The sequence below is a fragment of the Leptonychotes weddellii genome, chromosome 12 (assembly GCF_054177405.1).
Source record: "Leptonychotes weddellii isolate Sample4059 chromosome 12, ASM5417740v2, whole genome shotgun sequence".
Classification (NCBI taxonomy): domain Eukaryota; kingdom Metazoa; phylum Chordata; class Mammalia; order Carnivora; family Phocidae; genus Leptonychotes; species Leptonychotes weddellii.
The window spans coordinates 45,796,579-45,811,383 of record NC_138380.1 but is presented as its reverse complement, the minus strand read 5'-3'; the positions used below and the strand labels follow the sequence as shown (position 1 = coordinate 45,811,383).

Sequence of the window (14,805 nt, the reverse complement as noted above, 5' to 3'; positions counted from 1 at the left end):
CTCCCCTGACCTGAATTTTCTGAGGAGTGGTTTGGTCTGTTACATACAATTGCTTTGCTGAATAAACTGAAGGGAGGGTTGGAGTAGACTCTACCCAACAGAAGGTCTCACCTTACGACTTTGAACTATGGTGTAAGGGCAGTTGCTGGGGCTCACGTCCAATGAATTTTTGTTGACTCTTAATTTATAGCTTCTCCCAAGACCCCTAGAAGATGGCTACAGTGAGTTTTATTTTATTTTTTTAAAGATATATTTATTTATTTGAGAGAGCACACATGAACGAGCGGGGCAGGGAGGGGGCAAAGGGAGAGAGAGAATCTTAGGCAGGCTCATGCCCAGGATGGAGCTCGACTGGGGGCTCAATCCCAGGACCCTGAGATCATGACCTGAACCGAAATCAAGAGTCGGTCCCTTAACTGACTGAGCCACGCAGGCCCCAGTGTTAAAGGCAGGTTTAAATTTCATCTTTTTTGCCAATAGCTTGATGCTGCTGAATGTCCTCAAGAATCTACAATTCCCCAAATGCAAGAGCTCATGCAAGTTCATTAGTGTCACAGGCACATCACATTCTCAGTCTTTATTTTAAATAATGAAAAGAATAAACTGGGCAAATAGATGAAAACATTCAAAATGATAAAGGGAGAAACACAGCTGAAAAAATGTTTCTACCCTGAAGTATTTACCATAATATTATCACAAAAGATCACGACACATATGGGATATTACAGGGATTAGGAGAGAAATAAAATTCATGGATTGGGTTTACAAATCAACTTCTCATTTGGATTCTGAGGCAAAAAACAAACAAACAAACAAACAAAACAACCAAAAACCATGAGGCAAAGTGCCAGTAACTGCAGATTTGCGGTCATTTGGTTTTCAAGTACTTTGTGAAAACAAATTTCTTCCCATCCTATTCCAGCCTGGTATGTATTTTCGTATTAGCTTCGTTCTTGGCACTTTGAATGTGTAAGGAAAAATTTGTGTTTGGTTGGAAATTATACATTGTTTATACTCTAGAGGACACCCCTCTGGATGTTATGTGATTCCAGTGACATGGAAGCCATTTTGTAACTTTGTAAATTGTAGATTACTGAGAACAATGCAGAATAATTCCTGTGTATAGACATGCAAATTCCATCCAGTCTAGTAGAGGTTCAATTGACTTCCTTCTCCTACAGTGAAAGGGGTCAGTTTTGCCTCTATTTGTTTCAATATTCCTACTTTAAAGATATTTCATTTTTTCAACTTCTCCTTTAAACTGGTTGTGAGACTCTTCCCAATTTCATGAATAAAATAACACATTTTCACTTTATAGCTGTATTTATGTCATGATTCTACCTTACTTTGAAAATATCATTTTTGAAGTTACCAAATTATTTTGAAAATAATCTTTGAAAATTATCATGGTTTCTATCTTTTTTTCCCTAAAAGTTCTTATGTTAATTCTATTTTATATTGCCTTACTGGGGGCAGCTGGGGGGCTTAGTCGGTTAATCGTCTGCCTTCGGCTCAGGTCATGATCCCAGGGTCCTGGGATCGAGCCCCGCATTGGGCTCCCCACTCCGCAGGAAGCCTGCTTCTCCCTCTCCCACTCCCCCTTGCTTGTGTTCCTGCTCTTGCTATCTCTCAAATAAATAAATAAAATCTTTAAAATATATATATATATATATTGCCTTACTATATTTTATGTAGTTTTTAAGTTGCCCTTAAACTCTTTATGAAATAAGTTAGGGTATAAATGAATAGAGTAAGTGCTTAACAATCAAAATTTTTGTTTGTTTGCTTGTTTCTTTAACAAACAAAATGTTTAGGGGATCTCTAAAGTTCTTTCTTTGATATTCTATTCATCTGGGAACAGGAACTTCCGGGTAAAGCTTTTTGTCCGATATGACTTTTTTTATTCTGGTAAAATATATAACATACAATTTGCCATTTTAATAATCTTTTAAGGCATATGCTTTTTTAAAAGGAGGGTATGATAGTTCCTTGATAAAATACATTGATCTAGGGGACAGTGATGTCTTAGCCATGTCCCAAGTTCAGAATTTGATCCCCCTGATTTGCCACTGGGAGGGTCCACCAGCCCATTTTCATGATTTGGAACAAAGGGCATTAATACCATGATGCGGTTGGGTAGAGAGAGCTTGGGTTACCCCACTTCCTACTGTCACTGTTGGAAACCACAAATGCTTGATTTAAATAAATTTTTGAAGACAGAATTCAGCTATGAAATTTCCTGTGATAACCATGCTTCCTGTGACAACTGGGCGGGGGGGGAACTAATCAGAGTAATCAACTTCTTGCAGGAAACTTGTGATATATGCTGACTGTTGGTTTTGCTTAAGGAAGTTGGGAAAAAATGAGGGAGGGACCAGCTTGCCATTGGCCAGAGTTTCAATCATCTGTATAACTCAAGACAGAAAACAAGTTTTAGTGGTTTTAGAAAAGACTGTTTTATGATCTGTCAAAATTGAAGGTGTCTTGATTGCCTGGGACAGACCCTTCATCATTGTCATCATCATTGTCATTATTATTTATGAAGAAACTAGAGTGTCAGGACACTCTGAGACACAGGATGGACAAAGGATGCTACTGTCCTTTTTTTGTTGACAAAATCCAAGACTGAACGTGACCCCGAGGTCATCTGCACTGCTTCAGCACCTCTGCCTGAAGGCGCGTGTCTTAATTATCCAAACAGTCCAGAGCACCAGAACCCCGGGCATATGGGGGCGGGTCACAAAGGGATGGGGCTGTCCCCACTCCAGGCCACCGAATTGCCAAGGGGAGCAGGCGACAGTTCCAAAAAGGGAAGGTGTTCTGAAGGCTTTCATTGCTTTCTTTGGGACAGAAAATGTGAACTAGAAGCACTCAGTCTTAACTCTCAGACATGATGGGTGAGATTTTTTTTCCTTAATAGAAATATTTTTTTAAATAACCAGTACAGTCTTTTAATAGAGACATTCTTCATAGGAAAATTGCAAACATTACAAATTCCCTTCTGAAGAACAAACTCATAGTCTGTGTTCTGGGAAGGTACACAAAGATGCTGACAATACTTCCCTTGAGAAAAATAGGTAACAGTCAGTTAAATGTCTGCCTTCAGATCAGGTCATGGTCCCAGAGTCCTGGGATGGAACCCCACATTGAGCTCTCAATGCTCTCTGCTCAGCGGGGAGTCTGCTCCTCCCTCTCCTTCTCCCTCTGCCTGCAGCTCTGCCTACTTATGCTCTCTCTGTCAAATAAATAAATAAAATCTTTAAAAAAAAAGAAAATTTTACAATTATATATAATGTCATAGAAAGTGCTTATTATAAAACAAGTGAAAGGATGTAGAATTATAAATTGAATATGATTAAAATTATTTTAAAAATATTATGTATTGAAAAATAACATAAAGGAAATCAATTAAATATTAATAACAGTTGTGTTTGTTAGAAAATTTAAGTGATTTTTTTCTTTTTTTTACTTTTATTTTCCTGTTTTCTTTGTGATAAAAATAAAATACTATTTTTATTTTATTTATTTATTTTATTTTTTTTTTTTAAGATTTTATTTATTTATTTGACAGAGACAGAGATAGTGAGAGCAGGAACGCAAGCAGTGGGAGTGGGAGAGGGAGAGCAGGCTTCCCGCCGAGGAGGGAGCCCGATGCGGGACTTGATCCCAGGACCCTGGGATCGTGACCTGAGCTGAAGGCAGACGCTTAACGACTGAGCCACCAAGCGCCCCTAAAATACTATTTTTAAAACTAACATCTCAGGGTGCCTGCTTGGCTCAGTTGGAAGAGTGTGTGACTCTTGATCTCTGGGTCGTGACTTTGAGCCTCACGCTGGGTATAGAGATTACTTAAAAAATAAAAACAAAACTTTTAAAAAACTTAAAAACCAACACCTTTTTTTTTTTTTAAGATTTTATTTATTTATTCGAGAGAGAGAGCACAAGCAGGGGCAGGGGGCAGAAGCAGAAGGAGAAGCAAATTCCCTGCTGAGCAAGGAGCCCAATGTGGGACTCAATCCCAGGACTCTGAGATCATGACCTGAGCCGAAGGCAGACACTTAACCGACTGAGCCACCCAGGCACCCCTAAAAACTAACATCTTATCTTTGTTTAGCATTTTCATGTTACAAATGTCTTTCATAAACTGCATATCATACTTAGAAATGCAGTGATCCTATGCGATAAGTAGGGCAGAAAATATTAGTCCTGAATTACAGAAGAAGAAATTGAGGTTCAATGATTTGTCCAATATTACATTTGTCCAAGAGTCTGCATAATGGATGCATGAAAAGTAAGTAATGTTTTTAAATGCCTATGAGGGGCTCCTGGGTGACTCAGTGGGTTAAGTGTCTGCCTTCGGCTCAGGTCATGATCACAGGGTTCCTGGATTGAGTCCCCGAGTTGGGCTCTCTGCTCAGGGGAGAGCCTGCTTCTCTCTCTCCTGTTCCCCCTGCTTGTGCTCTCTCTCTCTTCAAATAAATAAACAAAATCTTCAAAAATAAAAATAAAAAATAAATGCCTGTGAAACTTCATTTCAAAATACAACCATGTCCATGAATTCCTTATGATTAAACCTATGTCTATGAAGCTATTTGGATTGTCATCAAACAGGAAATGGAACAATCTTATTAATAACCATTAATTTCAATGGCAAGACTTATGTGAACAAAGAGCAACCTCAACAAACCAACATTGTGGGCTCTCGTGTCTTATTTAATTTTCACAACTTTATATGATGGGTGTAATTATTCCCATTTAAGAGGTAAAGAGGCTGAGTTTAAGATAGGTTAAGCAATTGCCGAAGTTTGTACAGATGATAATTGGCAGCTGGGATTTGATGCTAGATCTTTTGACTCCAAGCTCAGAGGTTATTTTGTTATATGATAGTTGCCCATCACAGCCACATATCCCCTCCTCTCTTCTTCCAAAATATTAGCACATCTCTTTCCATTATCCAGGCTAATTGCTCTCTATTGAGGATTATTCCCCTTATCACTGAGGTGGACTCAGTGCCCAAGATGGTTCTGGCATTGGGAAAACATAGGCTGAGAAGAGTATGACCAGCATTTCCTTCTGACCTCTTTGGTATGGGGCTTGAAGACCTGAACTAATGGCTCCAGGAGCTGCTCCAGCCTTTTTCATTCTACCAAGCTCTTTTTTTTTTATTTAAGATTTTTTTAATTTATTTGTGAGACAGAGAATGAGAGACAGAGAGCATGAGAGGGAGGAGGGTCAGAGGGAGAAGCAGATCCCTGCTGAGCAGGGAGCCCGATGTGGGACTCGATCCCGGAACTCCAGGATCATGACCTGAGCCGAAGGCAGTCGCTTAACCAACTGAGCCACCCAGGCGCCCCTACCAAGCTCTTTAGAGAATCTACTCACTATCTCTGTATCATCCATGACCTTCTTCATTGGGGGCCTCACTTATAGAGCATATCAGGACCTAAAAAAGAATTCTTAATGTTTTATTTAAAAAATTACTAAGTAATAACAAATAATAAAGAATAATTGCTAATTACTAATTTATAATCAAATACAAATTTTTAATGTTTAATTTAGTTACAAAAGTAATATTTGTTCATTAAAAGTACAAGCCAAATGTATAAAACCAAATATTAATCCTCTCCAACTTTTCTCCATTCTTCACACCTGAGGTAACCGAAGTTAATAGTTGATGTAGAACCTTATAAATATGCACAAATATGTATAGGTTACTTCGTGGTTTGATATTTACAAATATAGGATCATAGTGTACATATTGCCCAGCAATTTGATTTTTTTTCCACTTAATTATATTTCATATATATCTCTTCAAGTCAATGGATATATTTGTTTGGATATAAGTTTAGTTGCTATAACAAAGGGATTACAAATTACGGAAACTTAAATGAGACAAAGTTTATTTATCCAGTCAACCTGACTGGGCTAACACAGCTATTATAACTATGTTCCATGAGCATAAGCATGAGTTAAAGTAAACATACTTGAAATGTATGGAAAGATAAAAGTCCTCAGCAGAGATACAGAAGCCATGTAAACCTCAGAACTAAAAAATATAGTATCAGAAATTAAAAATTCACTGGATATGCTTAATGTCAGGATGGAGAAAAGAACCGGTGAACTTGAAAGTACATCAATAGAAATTATCTACTCTAAAGAGCAGAGGAAAAAAAGACTGAAAAAAAATTAAACAGATTCAGAAACCTGTCAAAAGGTTGAACACATGTTTCCTTGAAGTCCCAGAAGAAGAGGTGAAAAATTTGGCTTAGACAAAAATTTTGAAGGAAAGAGATGGCTGAAAACTCAGAATTGGTGAAAGACATACATTTAGAGATTCAATAAGCTCAGCCATTCCCAAACAGGATAAATTAACACACAACCATTCCTAGACACTTCATAGTCAAATTGCTGTAAAAAAGAAAAAAAAAATCTTAAAAGCAGCTAGAGAAAAAGGACACATTACATACAGGGGGGATCAATATGGGATTCTCATCAGAAAACCAAGAAGTTTTTCTCATCAGAAGCCACAGACAATGGAGGAACATATTTAAAGGGATCAAAGAAAAGATTTGTCAACTTAGAACTTTATAGCCTGAAAAAATTACCTTCCACAATGAGGCTGAAATAAAAGACATTCTCAAAGGAGAAAAACTAATGGAATTTGTCTCCAGCAGCCCTACTCTAAAAGAATTGTGAGAAGAAGTTCTTTGGGCTGAAGAGAAGGGATCCCAGAAGGAAATATGTATCTTCAGGAGTGAAAAGAGCAACACAAATGGTAACTATCTGTTCATATAAATATGAAATATATTATATATAAACATAAAAGATCATTTTTTTCTTCTTGAGTTCTTTGGAATATGTGTGACTGTTGAAACCAAAAATTATAACATTATCTGGTGGGGTTTTCAATATATACGCATGTATTAGAAATGACAACTATAACATAAAGGTCAATTGAAGGGGAGTTAAAAGAAGTATATATATATATTATATATATATATAGTTACAAGGCTTCTATATTTTACTTAGACTGGTAAATATTAACTCTAAATTGCATACGTTTAAAAATGTATATATAATTCTAGAGCAATTATTAAAGGGGAAAAATATGAACAGATATAGTCAAAAAGCCAATAGATAAGTTAAAATGGAGTACAAAAAAATGTTTCTAATAATCCAAAAGAAGGCAGAAAAGAGGAACAGAGAAATGAAAAACATGTCAATAATTACATTAAATATAAATGGCCTGAACATATTAATTAATACTGTCAGATTGAATAAACAAGACCCAACTATATGCTATTTACGAGAAACCCATTTTAAATATGACACATACATAGGTTAAAAGTAAAGGACGGATAAAGATATACCATGCAAACACTAATCAAAAGAAAGCTTGAGAACTTACACCGATATCAGACAAAGTAAATTTCAGAAGAAGGGATACTACCAAGGAGTGATACTATACAATGATAAAAGATTAATTCACCAAGACAACATAACAATCACAACTGTGTATGTACCTAATTATAGGGCTTCAGATTGCATGAAGCAAGAGTTGATGGAATTACCCGAGAGAGAAAACTTTTCCCCAATCCTAACAGAATACACAATCTTTTCAAGTCACAAGAAATATTCACCAAGATAAACCATTATCTGGGCCAGAAGAATCTTAACACATTTAAAAGAACTGAAATCATACCAAGTGTGCTCTCTGACCATAATGGAATTCAACTAGAAATCAATAACAGAAAGATGTCTGGAAATCCAAAAATCTATAAATGAAAACTTAATAAATATCACTTGAGTGTTTCCCCAAAGTTTTAGCAAAGCAAATCCCCAGGTAGGAGAATGTTTGTTTCCTGGAGAGAACTTTTTTTTTTCAAAGGTGGTTTGGAGGACAAATGAGACTCAGGAATTATCTCTGGTACAAATACCTTAGAAGAGGGAGTATATGAATAGAAATAGCATGGGGTCTGGGACTGTCTGTGTGACATTAAGGAAAACACTCCACCTCTGTCTCACTTCCCTGTGGCAGAGTCACTACTGAAGACTCTAGAATCTGAATATTGGGCTTCCAATCCTGACACCATCACTTACCCGTGTGTGATCTTGGACAAATTAATTGACTTCCCTGTGCTTCAGTTTCATCACTGGTGTAATAATAATAGTAATAGTAATAATAATAATAATTCAGGTCATCATATGTCCTAGTTTGTCTGCGACAGTCCTGTCTTATGTTTGTTATTTGGCTATAATTAGTAATAGTGTCCTGATTCTGGTGATAAATTATATGCTCACTCTAATAATAGTACTTATATATTACAGGGTTGTTGAGAGGATTGAATTTGTCATTATGCAGAGTGTTCTAGAATGGTGCAGGCAGTCAGGCTTATATCCATCCTTTCAGTATATTTGATTGCCTGCTGTGGCCCAGGCGCTTTCCTAGACGCTAGGCTATGGTGCAAACACCACACTCAGGGTCGGGGGCCTGGCATAGTGATCAGGTGCACAGACTCCGATGCTAGACTACCTGAGTATGAATCCTGGCTCTACTCTCTAATAGCTGTGTGACTCTGAGCAAGTAATTTTAGTTCACACTTGTCATATGCGTTGTTATGAAGATTAAATGGGTTAAATCTGCAAAGCACTTAGATTAATACCCGGTACATAGTAAGTGCTATATAAATATTTGTTAAATAGAACTTATATTCCCAATGTTGGAAGATTAAATGCATTGGTATATGCAATGTTTATATGTATTTGTACTGGATATTTACCTTTCATTACTGAAGGTGTCCATTCTGGTATTTTTCTCAATACAAAGGAAATCTCCAAAGGTGTATGGGTGGCTTCCCTACTTCTAGAGACAGTAGATGGGGCAACACCCCCTCTGAAGTGTGCCACCTGCAGCCTAACTGTATCTGCCACAGGTTAGGGACCCTTCCCACCCACCAACTCAGAGCCTTCAACTGATTTCACCCATCACTGTTTCCAACATCCATACGCCCAGGGAGCACTTTATTTTCTGCTCAGGGACTCCAAACAATTCCAATAGCTAATGCATGTGGGTCTAATTCAGGCTTTGCCGGCTGTAACCTGACTACAGTGACATTTATATGCCATAATACATGCAAGCGAGGCACTCAGCAATGCTCCCTCCTCACCCCCAGCCTCTTGGAATGTGCAAAATGTGCCTGTTAAGTAGCATAATCCTTTTTACTTGGAGTGCCTTTCCCCTGGAGCCTTGCAAGTACTCTCCGCTAATGGCCCATTTTTAAGGATCTCCTTGAGACCAGAGAGGGCACCGGGCCTTAAATCTAATAGCACCCGAGCCTGTCTCCGTTTCAGACATTTCTAATACGCTCAGAAAGAGGCCTTGAAAAAGGGACTATCTTTATCCTTGGTTTCTCCTGTGCCCTCGGGAAGCCCTGATTTAGAAGATGCCCCTCACTTAAGCTGAAGCTGCTGCGGCTGATCAGGCACATTGGACTTAGAGCTGGTGTCCAATATGCCTGAAGCAGGCCGTCAGCTTTGACCCGTGTCCCAGCCTCCTCTGGATAAATGTGTGGTGTTTCATGGATCTAAAAGGAGAGGAATAAAGAGCCCAGACTAAAAATTTCAGAATGGTAAAAAAAGAGGAAGAATCAGACATTTTTCTCTTCAAATACTAATCATTTTAAATGCGCAATTTTAAGGATGCATTGACCCTGCCTGGCAGTCCTTGCAAGGAAATCTTCCTTTCCTTTCTTCATTCTCTTCTTGGACTCCCTCCCAGCTATTAGCTCAAGCCAGAGGTGAAGCCCCATTGAGTGAAACTGCTAGAAATGCTATGATTCACTCAGTGGGTGGCTCTGAATGAATTGTTGATCTGGTGGTGGGTGTTACTTTTTCTACCGGGTAGTGAGTTTCTAAATCTTGAGATGCCAGGCAAAAGCACTTGTGAGAGAAAGCACAGGAGAAAAGGATGAAGAATCTGAGATGTGTTTTCTCACCCCTGGAGCCCTTTCTGTCTTCATGCCATAGGGAACAGCAGAATCATCCACAACCCATGTATAATTAGTGGTAGTGAAACCGGGAGCTATGGGGAATATCAGTCCTGAGCAAAGACAACAGTGGCAAATCTTGATCAATTTTGCAAAAAACACAGGACTTTTAAAAAAGTGTAAATACAGAGTGTCATATATTCGTTGCTAAATTCATACGGCTCTACTTAAGGTAATTTTTAAAAAGTAAATGTTATGCTTTCAATTGTGTTTGCAGCCGCCGCCGCCCCGCCTCTAGCCCGCCGAGCTCCAGCGGAAGGAGAAGGGTGGTAAGTAAGGAGGTCTCTGTACCACGGCTCCTAGAAAGCACAGACTGCCGGCAAATCCACCGGTGGTAAAGCACCGAGGATGCAACTGGCTACAAAAGCCGCCCGCAAGAGTGCGCCCTCTATTGGAGGGGTGAAGAAACCTCGTCGTTACGGGCCCGGGACTGTGGCACTCCGTGAAATGAGACGTTAGCAGAAGTCCGCTCAACTTCTGATCCGCAAACTTCCTTTCCAGCGTCTGGTGCGAGAAATTGCTCAGGACTTCAAAACAGATCTGTGCTTCCAGAGGGGCAGCTATTGGTGCTTGGCAGGAGGCAAGCGAGGCCTCTCTGGTGGGCCTCTTTGAAGACACCAGCCTGTGCGCTATCCATGCCAAACGTGTCACAATTATGCCAGAAGACATCCATCTAGCGTGCTGCATACGTGCTTAAGAATCCACTATGATGCAAAACATTTCATTCTTTAAAAAGAAAAGAAATTCTCCCTGTTACTGGTAGTTCTGAACGTTATTTTTTTTCCACAGGGTCAAGAGGTACCTAAGTATATGACTGCAAGTGGAAAAATAAGGGACAGAAATCAGGTGTTGGCAGTTTTTCCATTTTCATTTGGGTGTGAATTTTTAATATAAATGCGGGGACATAAAGCATTAATGCAAGTCAAAATGTTCCAGTGAACACGTTTCAGCTGTTCAACTTTATAACAATTATAAATAAACCTGTTACATTTTTCTGGACAATGGCAGCATTTGGATTTTTTTAAACAAGTAAATGTCTTACTGACAGCAACTAAATGGTGTTTGTGGCATTTTTATCATACAGCAGATCCATCCATTCACTATACTTTTCTGGGTTGTCTTACATGCAAGTATATGTTTTTAATGTTGTCTGTCTTCTGTGCTGTTCCTGTGAGTTTGTTTTAAAATACATTAAACTATAAAAAGTAAATGTTATAATGTCATAAGGGAAAATTCCCTTTAAATTTAAAAGAATATATATATCATATATATTTACCTTTATATCTATTATACATATATGTGTGTGTGTGTATATATATATATATTTGTTGTTGTTGTTGTTGTTAGGAGTGACCTTTTATTTGGGAAACTGCCAAAACCACAGCATGTTACTGGTCCTACATCATGCTGATTAATGCCTGCTCAATGAGAGAAATTCAAGGGTGAGGTATTCAGGGTTGTCAGTGAACTGACCACATTGGGCTCGAGGGTTTTGTTCAGGACATTAAGTTCTTACTGTCACCTAATGTAGCCACCAAGGAGAAACTTGTACTATCTCTGTGTTTCTTCACTAGGGGCAGAGAGGACCCAGTCAGAGTACAGGTTTCCCTAGTTATCTGAAACTAGAGTGTTCTTATGAAACCTGAAAGCAGGAATGGCATAAATTGAAGAAGCTATTACCATTAATTTATATGGTAAATTTATTGAGCATCTCCAGACCAAAAACATAACCTCTCTTTGGCTTTTCTGATACCTGAGGACACATCTTGCTAACAGATGCACAAAATAAATCAAGACAAAGCCCAGATGCTCGCAGACACAGTTCAAAGCCCGGCAGCTTGCAGAGACGTGGCTCCCAGGGAAGGAGTGTGGCGGGCCATTCTCGCTGCTTGGGGCATGCTGCTGCTACAAACCTCGCCGCAGAACAAATGCCGAGTGCTATTTTCACTTGTCGCCTTTTTTCCTAAAAGCAAAAATCCTCTCCGGATAACGTTCAATTAGCGAAAACCCGTACTTACGTTAGCTCTTTCGTAACAATGGTGCGCTGTGCGCTGTCGAAGAGCCGGAGATCTGGGTTACAGGAGCGGTGCCAGGAGCTCTACCTGCAGGGGCTTGAGTGGAGCCAGCATGTGAGCTCACACGGAGGCCTCCTCTGAGTTCTTTATTAGACTTGTCTTCCTCCTCAGCTCCAGCACCTCCAGTGATGCAATTTGGTTTTCTCCCTTTCTGCAACGAGATCCATCCAATGGGTCACGGGCTGTTTACTGCATTTACTGCTCAAATGCAGGCACATCAGCCCATTTACCTGCTCTGAAAATACTGTGAGTTAGGGGTACCTGGGTGGCGCAGTCAGTTCAGCACCCAGCTCTCGATTTTGGCTCAGGTCTTGATCTCAGGGTTGTGCGTTTGAGCCCCACAATGGACTCCATGCTGGGCTTGGAGCCTACTTAAAAACAAAACAGAACAAAACAAAACTGTGATTTAAGTTTGTGCTAATAGAACATGCTAATAGAACTCTGGAGCTTTCTGGCATTCAGAAGCAGAGGAATAAGTCATGCCATACTTAATAATCAAGTTTTTATTATATAGCTCTGTACTATTTACAACAATATTTTTTGGTGCTTCCTTCAGCAGTATGTATATTAAATTCTTTTTACCAGCATCATATTAATTGGTGGGCAGCCTTGTTTGGTGGGGGAAGACATGCTTTGGAGTAAAGCAGAGCTATGTTTTAACTCTGGTGCTTCTACTCAGCAACTCTGGAACCTCAGGGGCTGAACGCTTTACCCCTCTAACCTCTGTTCCTCATTAGTAAATATTAGTGATGTTTCCCAGCTATGAGGAGTGAAAATGATACCTTATTTAAGTTCTTAGTAGAGTGGATGGTCTGAGGAACACACTTTGAGAACCGGAGACCTATTCTTGTCTTACTGTATTTTGTATTTAATAGTAAGACTATTCTTGTCTTACTGTATTTTGTTTTCTTAGATAGGACATTAACCTCCCATTCACACTGATATGTCTTGCTTTTATTCTTTTTATGACTACCAGAGTTTTTAAATTACTTGACAAAATCTCCTGTCTTTAGTTATTAACGTTTTTTTCTGTTATGAATGGAATTTTTATAAAGTTTATAAATTTTAACTTGGCGGACAAGGCAGTTGATTTGTGTGGATTTCTCTTATATTCCACGACTCTCATTAATTTTTCATTTCCTTCATTTTGTTGTTGTGTTTGTTGACTTGCCTAAGTTTACAAATAACAGTGTAACAGGTACATGAGGGAATTCAGGCTGGAAAGTTTACCATCTGGTGCAGGAGTACTGATGTATTTTGATGATTGGTTCAGCCATACTGGTATAGATGAGCTCAGGATCAGCCTTCTTCTTTTTTTTTTTTTTTTTAAGATTTTATTTATTTATTTGAGAGAGAGAATGGGAGAGAGAGAGCATGAGATGGGGGAGGGTCAGAGGGAGAAGCAGACTCCCCGCCGAGCAGGGAGCCCGATGCGGGACTCGATCCTGGGACTCCAGGATCATGACCTGAGCTGAAGGCAGTCGCCTAACCAACTGAGCCACCCAGGTGCCCCGGATCAGCCTTATTCTTAAGTAATAAAAAATCGACTGATCATGTCTAGTGCCAAGTCGCTGATTAAAACTTTATCTCGTATATTAGGCAAAATGCTAAACTTCACTTTAAAGTCTTTCCTCTTCCCCAACTGAGGAAAGAAGGGAAAATCAGCTTCTTTCTTTCCTTCTGCTCCCCTCTTTCCCAGTCACCAGGATGACTCTGGCAACTCCCCGAACGGGTTGGGGGCCGTGGAGGCAACTGATTAGAACCAGGGAAGGTGGGACTTTCACAGTCACAGATGTAATCTGGAGCTGGTGTCTTTGATGTTGGCAGTATGGAAGACTGTCTGTGAAAAGCAGACAGCTACTGCCTTCATTTCTAGGACTGTACTACGTGGGAGTGTGTGTTAATAAGGGCTGTAGTTATGAGGAGATAGGCGGCCGTCGGGATCGAATGTGGATATTGCCACCCACTGGGCACAGAGTGTAATGCAGCACTATCTCAGAGCAAACTTGACAATAGTCTATGCTTTTAAAAAAGCCCATGTTTTTAAAAAAGAGAGAGAACGGTATAAAGAAACCTCCGCGTACACATCACCTGGCTTCAACAGTTACCTGCTTATGGCCAAACTTGTTTCATCTGTTCCCCACCTACCCCTGCCTTACCCCTGGGCTATTTTGATGCAAATCCAGACATCATATCATTTAATCTGCAAGTATTTCTGTGTATACCTCTAAAAGAATAATTTTTTAAAAACAGCACTGTAGCACCTAAAAAAACCCTAACAACTGTTTAATATTGATTATACTGTTACTGTTCACATTTCTCCAGTTGCCTTATAAATTAGGACACATCACAATTGGTTGAGGTTTCTAAGTCTTTTTTTTTTAATTCTTTTTTTTTATTCGACAGAGAGAGAGAGAGCAAAGCAGGCAGAGAGGCAGGCAGAGGGAGAGGGAGAAGCAGGCTCCACACTGAGCAGGGAGCCTGACGTGGGGCTCAATCCCAGGGCCCTGGGATCATGACCTGAGCCGAAGGCAGCCACTTAACTGACTGAGCCACCCAGGTGCCCAAAGGTTTCTAAGTCTTCTAACAGTAAGTTTCCCTCCATCTTTTGTTGTTGTTCTTATAAGGTTTTGTTGTTGTTGTTGGTTGGTTGGTTGGTTGGTTTTGTTCTGTTTTATGATGTA

At 39.4% G+C, this 14,805-nt stretch overlaps 1 pseudogene; it reads left to right on the top strand.

Annotated features, from left to right (window-relative positions):
• Window positions 1-212: 212 nt before the first annotated feature.
• LOC115937610 (histone H3.3A-like) lies at window positions 213-10,843 on the top strand (annotated as a pseudogene).
• Window positions 10,844-14,805: the final 3,962 nt, after the last annotated feature.